The following is a 7,323-nucleotide window of genomic DNA, read 5'->3' on the forward strand; positions in this document are numbered from 1 at the left end:
CAAACATTTACCAAATAATGCTTATAAAATTCAATATGAGTCAGATTGACTCGTTCCGTGAATATAATGTTAATAGTTGATATTTCGGCCTCGCAATTGAAAATATTCTTTCATTTTTAGGAGAGTACATGCGAAACTACATGCGTTTCACGATAGTATCTTTATGTTTGAAACAGGTATGTTAATTTTGAGAAACGCCTGATAAAGCGTGTTTTGCGATGTATATTTCAGTGATACGCGAAGAAATTGTGAGGTAGTATTAAGAGCGTTAACGATATCGTTACTTGCTTGATCAGTTATGTAGTTTCTTCGATTTGATCTTGTGTTTTTGTAATAATGGAACGATAGATCGAGGAATTTTGAACGAGTTTTCCAGTACAAAGGTTGTAGATTAATCGAGACCGACTGGAAGGGTTGTCCAAGGCTCTCGAGAGGTTTGAAAAATACTCTCGGGTTTTCTAGACACTTCTGAAGTCGACACGAGCCACTTATCTTATCGGTGTAATACAGAACACATAATGGTTGGTGAAACTGTGTTCTGTGGATTTTTGCTGAACGTTGAGTTTAGGAGGAAGTGGTCGTTAATGTATGTAACTTGATATGTTTTGATGAAGCCGGTATTGACGCAGTTCTGTTAGCGATATATCTGTAGATATAAGGAAGAACGAGAGGAAGAATTTATTTTGTTCATTTTGTTTAAGAACGAAAAGGAAAAGAAAAGTTTTTAATGAAAAGAGACTTGAAAAAAAATATTTGGCCCATGGGGGGATCGAACCCGCGACCTTCGCGTTATTAGCACGACGCTCTAACCAACTGAGCTAATAGGCCATCTGTTCTTAAGTTTTTCTTTTAAATATTTAAGTGCAATTGTGTGCTACTTTCAATTATATCATGTATTCTTTATTTGAATGAAATAAATCCATACGTTTCTACACTTTTCTGTAATGTTTAACATGTACAGTGTCAGATAAGCTCTAGTAAGTTAGATTGGATAAGTTACAAGTGCTTTGTAGATTAATGTTGAATGCTAAGTTTGTCCAATCGTGTCAGCATGCAAATCATTGTATTGCTAACGATCGAATGCCAATATTCGAGCTAGCGATTGAAAACAATTGCACCGCATGAACTTTGTCTACTGTTTGGACTTTGAATAGATACACGAAGCATCAAATACAGATAATATGGTGACTTGCAACAATGGATATCTATCAAAGACAATTTGTTACACGAATGGTATACTTGGCAATCAGTATGCCCCAGTTTTGCTTATATATTGTTAGGTTTGATGTCCTCGAAAAACAATGTATAGAAATGAATGTCAAATAGACTCATATAAATATAATTGACTTAAGAATTTTCTGTTTGTCCTCGCGTGATATGAAAATATATATACACAGAAACGAAATTATGTTAGGGACAAAGTATCGTAAGAAAATTCATTGCTAACTGAATATAAATAAAAATTATGCTGAGAAACTTTGTTTGATCTTACCATCACTGAATAAAAAGAATATACAATACTATTGCTAAAAACTTATCGGTGAATGTTGAAGTAAATAACTGCTATACTGACTTACGATCTATAAATCTTCAGTCCATAAAGTAAGAGTTCTGAAGTACCGACACTGTAACAAATTTTTTACCATTGACCGAGTCCGCTAGTGCATTCTGGTATTTTCTAGAACATCAGTATTTCAAAAAGTAGACAGAAGTATACATTACATGCACAGTTTGTTGGTACGTATTTTAATACTAAAATTACTCGTCCATTAGTCAAAATAACCAATTTCTAATTTCTTCTTTTACAGTTACTGTAAAAGTACAGACACTTCTTTTAGGAATGGTTAAACAAGCTGATTTAATACCTAACCTAATACCTAACCTAAAATACAAGCCAATTGAAATCTGAATAGATTCACGCTTATTTTACAAAGAAATTGTAGAAAGACGATTTAAATGCTCGGTAGCTAGTGTTAAGCTGTTTAATATTTTTGATTTTAATTCCCATCGCTCATAGCGCTGCATGCAAACCAGCCTGAAAATGGTAGAGGTTCCCAGAACTCCCGAGAGGGTGCGACAAAATCTTAGATCACTGGTTATGGCTACACTATATCTGATCTATGGTAGAAATATACTTTTCAGGGAACTGTATCGAATCGTTATCTACTCCAACTTACGTTGAACCTTAGACGCCACTGTAAAACTTTATTATCCGCCCATGGTACGAGAATAATGCTGAATTTATCAGTGATGATAAGGTATACTGCCTTGTAAAATTCAAATTCGATTCAAATGTTTACGGGTAGTTAGAAGAATCTGATGTACTAGGAAATTGACGGTGGTACTGTTTGAGTGAGTATTAGGTTAAGCTTATATCGTCTTAGAGCACGTTTTTAAAAATGTATTATTCATGGTTTTTTAACGCTAGAACTACCGATCACTTAAACCGATTTTTACAAACTTTCTAATAACCATAAGCGTGCGTTTATTAAGATCTCAATCTTGCCATTACCGACTTAGTTTCGTTAATCATTTTTGGCGGGAATGTCTTTTTCAATAATGGTAAAAGAAGAAACCAGGAATAAGTCATGTTGACCCATATAGTAGTTCTAGTGTTAATGAGAAATCGTTAAAGCGAGTAGAGTTCAGGAAAGGTTCTGTCAGGTACGTAAAATACACCCAGAGTGAAATGTATTGTAATCTATATTTTTAGACTCGTGACAATTTCTTCAGAATCGTCGTGTACAAGTAATGTCATAAACGATAAACAGTACTCTCTACAAATAAATGGAAATAGGCTCCCCAAACGCAACGGGGTCAAGGCGCTCATCAACCTCACGAGCCAGCTGTCAACTTCCGGTGGCTCTCTACGCACCTCCACTCTTTCCAAACCTCATCGGCAGATGCTGCGGTCAGTATACGAAATATATTTATCGTCGCCGGACTAAATTCGAATATTCAAGTAACACGTGCGCCGCCTCTACAAAAACCCGCACCGAAATCCATAATTCTCGAGCAGATTCTTACTTCGACCCTCCGTACACACAAACCAAAAATAAGAAAGCATCTATAACGTCAATCTCCCATTTCTATATACTCATCGATTTTCAAATATAAATCCCCTTATTTTCAAATATAATCTCTATATTTTCTTCTCCGACAACAACCGTTAACCCTTAACTGACCAAAACTACTTCAAGTTTATTTCCCGCCTAAAGAACCGTAACATAGATAAGCGCAGACAAATTCACAGCAGTGACCTAGCACAATACTGAACGCGTTAATTGTAAATATTACAAGAATAACACTGACAAAAATAACAGAACGACCTCTGCCGCCGTATACGCGGCAGTGGGCTTTATTTATTATACATTGGATATTCGATTATTACTATATATTGTATCCAGTAAGTAACAGTGCCGCTTGATGGCGGCATTACGGTGAAAAAGAATCCGAAATTTTCAAAAACCACGTTTTCCAGCTGGACGATCAAGAACATCCATTCCGCCCCGTCAACGGCTACCTCCGGCAACCCCTGAAATTTCCGGTCGAACGGCGGTTCACGCGTTCGAGAAGAATCAACGCGCGTTCGAAGGGAGACGAATGGTTGCCGATCTTAGTTCACCGCCGATAATAAACGGAGAATCGCGTTGCTGCGGCCGAAGGGAGGATGAAACGGGTGGTTGCCGGGGCCGTCGCGGGAGGAGGGAGGCGATTTCGGGGGCGAAAGCGCGGCACAGGGACGAGGAAATGGGAACGCCGGGGCAGGAATCGCGGCGAGAGAGCGGCGAAGTGTATAACCAAGCCGAAAAGTCGAGCGACGCCAAAGTTAAATATAAATGTCGCGGCAGAGCGTCCTGGACCGATGAACCAGCGTAGCGAGGGACCGACCAGTCTCTTCGTGGTCTTCGTCGTGGACCGACTACGAAAAACCGACTACGAAACCCATCGTTGCGCGCGCCGCACGATCTTTCCGCCACGATCGATCCACCCCCTCGATCATCGAGGCTCGCGATCGCCGGCCCGAGTGAACAACACGCGAGAACCGTGCCCCGATGAGAGCCCAGGGGATCGCACCTTGAACGAAACCGATCGAACCGCTCTCTCTACTGTATTTCTACGCTACCCCTTCCGCCTCTCTTCGATCACCGGAAGCGACTGCGACGACTATCGAGTGCCCCCCGAGTGGATTTTTAACACGGTGTACCCCGATTCCGTCGAGCGACTTCAGTTCGACGCCCTACCGGTACTGTACCTTGAATTTTATTTACTTAGAAGTTTAGCGAGTCGCCTTTGGAACGCACCCCCTGCTTTCTGCGGGCGGATTATCGGCTTGTTTGTACATATACTGGATTCGCCAGTGTATCCTTTGAGTTATTTTAAGTTGATTATCTTTTTGGTTTTGAGAGGATTGCTAGTTTGAGAAGGTAGCACTGTTATATGATTATTGCGGTGGTTTTGGGGGTTGCTTCCGAGGTCTGTGGCGTGTACTGTGAATAAATTAGTCAGTTTTTAATTATCGAGGGTTTACTTCGTCCATGTTTGACCTCGCGGTCACCATCATTGAAATATCTATCAAAATTATGCAACTAGATTTCATAGGCGTGGCTTCTTTCGTAATTTATGATGTCTCTGAATTAATGATTATTATAAAATACCAAAGAAATGTTGGAAACTCTTTAAATCTCCTATTCGCGCATCGGATAACTCCACAGATCTCGAAGAAAATGAAGTTCTATCCCCATCGATCGTCGGATCTGAATATTAACCGATCTTCCTCGGGCCGAGGTCCGAGGGTTTCAACAATAACCGGCCACCGGGGTTCACCGGTGCGAGCAACCTGTGTCAGAAGCATCCGTTCAGAACGAACGCCTATTTCTGTTCGTTAATTCGGCAGTAATCTTATTTTTGGACGCAGCATCCGAGGTCCAGGATCCAGCGAGCTAACAGCCGTTCGACCGTAGATAACGTCCGCCCTCTCCCCGCGGGATACGATAGAATTTCAGTACCGTCTTGGTCCGCGTGATTTTATTTGTCGCCATCGGGACAGTAGGTACCAGAAACGTCGACCGAACGTTTTGCTCCAAGTTCATCGCGTTCCCGATGCGGGAACAATTCGAACTGTGCCGCACGCGTTCGTCGGTCCTCATTCAGGACAAGTTCCTCGCTTGAAGCTTCGCTAGAAAATATCTTTCATTCCTGTTCATCTCGTGTAAGAAAGGAACAAGGTTTGTTCTTTCCTTTTCCTGAGCTTTCGAGAACAATCTAGCTTTCTCTCTTGTTCTATGATTTTTAGACTACCTTTTGTTCCTACCTCTTCTTCAATGGCCTCTAGAACTATCTTCGGTGCGACTACTTTCCCCACGGTTTCGAGAACAATCCGTTGTTCCTTCTTCTATCTTCCTCTATCACCTCTAGAATTACATCATTTCCTAAACTTCTTTTCCCCACGTTCCAAAAGGCGCGCGTCTCTTTTACAACTTCTTGTCCCAATCCTATTTCGAGAACTGCCTACGCGTCTCTTTTCCTCTTTTTCTCATCGTTTCGACAACTGTTCCTCTCAATCATTTGTTCAATGCCCTCTGGAATGATCTTTTTCGTTTTCCTCTGCAGCCTCTAGAACCACTGTTTCTTCCAATAGTGTTCAAGAGGAGCCGTGCACCTGGAATTCGTGCCCGAATCCGTTCTCGAGTGGTATCGCGCGTATAAATAGGCCGGCACTTGATTCTTCTCGATGCTTTATCGAAATCGGTGGAACGAACCTCGCCGAGGCTTCGCTCCCCTTCCTTCCCCGCCGGACGCCCCGGTAATGGCGCTCGTGAACTTTAACAAGAACAAAATGGACGCGTGTCTTTGAGCAGCGATTTGTTGGTTCTGAGGGGGAAATCCGTCGGATGGATTCCGTACCGGCATCTTTTCTCGTAACGGATGCACCGTTCGACGGTTGTTTGCTTTTACGAGGCGGAAACGGAGCTGCGTAAAATCCGACGGGGAAACGAATCCGTGGCATCGGCGGGATTCCATGCGGAGGAGATGCTGGGACTGTGGAAATCGAGTCGCGATGATTCTCCGTTGGAAACGAAGCTTCTATTAATAGTCCGTGTCATTGTAAGTGTCGAAGGTTTCGGCTAAGCGTGGAAAAGTTTGAGATTTCCGTCGTCGTTCTACTTTCCAGTGGAATTCTCGCATCCCGAAGAATATTTTTAACAAATTCTGGGAGAAGAGTAACTTCCTGTCGATGGAAATATTTAGGAAAGGTAAAATTTGATTAGTTATTTCACGAGTATACGATTTTCGTGATCGTCCCATTTTTCAGGGGAATTCTCGTATTTCAAAAAATATTTTTAACAAATTTCGGGAGAAGAGTAACTTCCAGTTGATGGGAATATTTCGAGAAAGTTCCAAGTAAAATTTATAGAATTCAAAAAGTTTTAAAGACTGTCGGAACACTTGGATTTCTTTGACTCTGCTCGTCGGGAAAATTGAATGAAAATGTATCATGCACGGTTGCCGGATGGGCAATCAACAATGGCGCCACACACCCGCGCAAATTCGAGCAGCGAGATTCGCACGGCTGCGACCGCGAGGCTAATTGTAGGTGTTAATATTCACGTCACTTTCTGAAATATCTGACGCAGTCATTGCAAATATACCTGCCGTGTCGGACACGTCTGTGGGCACTGCTCGAGTCTATCTGAAATAGAATTGTCGCTATATTTAGTCGGCCTACACTCGATATCCAGCCAAAAACCTTTAGACCTTCGACCCGTGTAACCATATCACGCAGACTTCCTTATATTCCAGAATAATTTAAGGGGAACATTGTTCTCTGAAACGGAATTCATTTGAAAGGTAATCAAGTGGCTATTGTTAGTCTCGAATCTTCTTCGGAATTGCAACAGCTATAGCTTGCCGTTTAATAAAGTCAGCGTTTAGCCCTGAATCTTCTTCATCTAATCGCTCGCTCTTCTAACTCTATTACTCGAGTATTTCCAACATTAGGTACAATCGAAAAACTCTAAAAAAACCAGTATTCCTTCCATCGAAAATTTGAAAACAAACATTTATTCTTGAATCGTTAAATATTCCCTTTCAGTTCAACGAACCTTTCATCCAAGAGTTCAAGTCTAACGCGATTTTCGATTAGCATTACGCGTTCACCGATCGAAAACGAAACAGTTCTTCTATTAGCAATCGTAATTTTGACATCCGCGCAGCGGCGTAAGCAACGAATTTAAATGGCACACGATGCCAGTGAAATTTCTAAAGTCTTCGATGACTACCGCGATTTCGCTGGATGACGTTCGAGTGATCGCTCGCCAG

The 7,323-nt window shown here is 41.6% G+C and overlaps 1 non-coding gene across 1 annotated transcript; it reads right to left on the minus strand.

Annotated features, from left to right (window-relative positions):
- Positions 1–754: 754 nt before the first annotated feature.
- TRNAI-AAU (transfer RNA isoleucine (anticodon AAU)) lies at positions 755–828 on the minus strand. Its single transcript has one exon. It is a non-coding gene; the product is annotated as a tRNA-Ile (tRNA).
- Between the last annotated feature and the right edge of the window lie 6,495 nt (positions 829–7,323).

The sequence above is a fragment of the Nomia melanderi genome, chromosome 2 (assembly GCF_051020985.1).
Source record: "Nomia melanderi isolate GNS246 chromosome 2, iyNomMela1, whole genome shotgun sequence".
In the NCBI taxonomy this organism is placed as follows: domain Eukaryota; kingdom Metazoa; phylum Arthropoda; class Insecta; order Hymenoptera; family Halictidae; genus Nomia; species Nomia melanderi.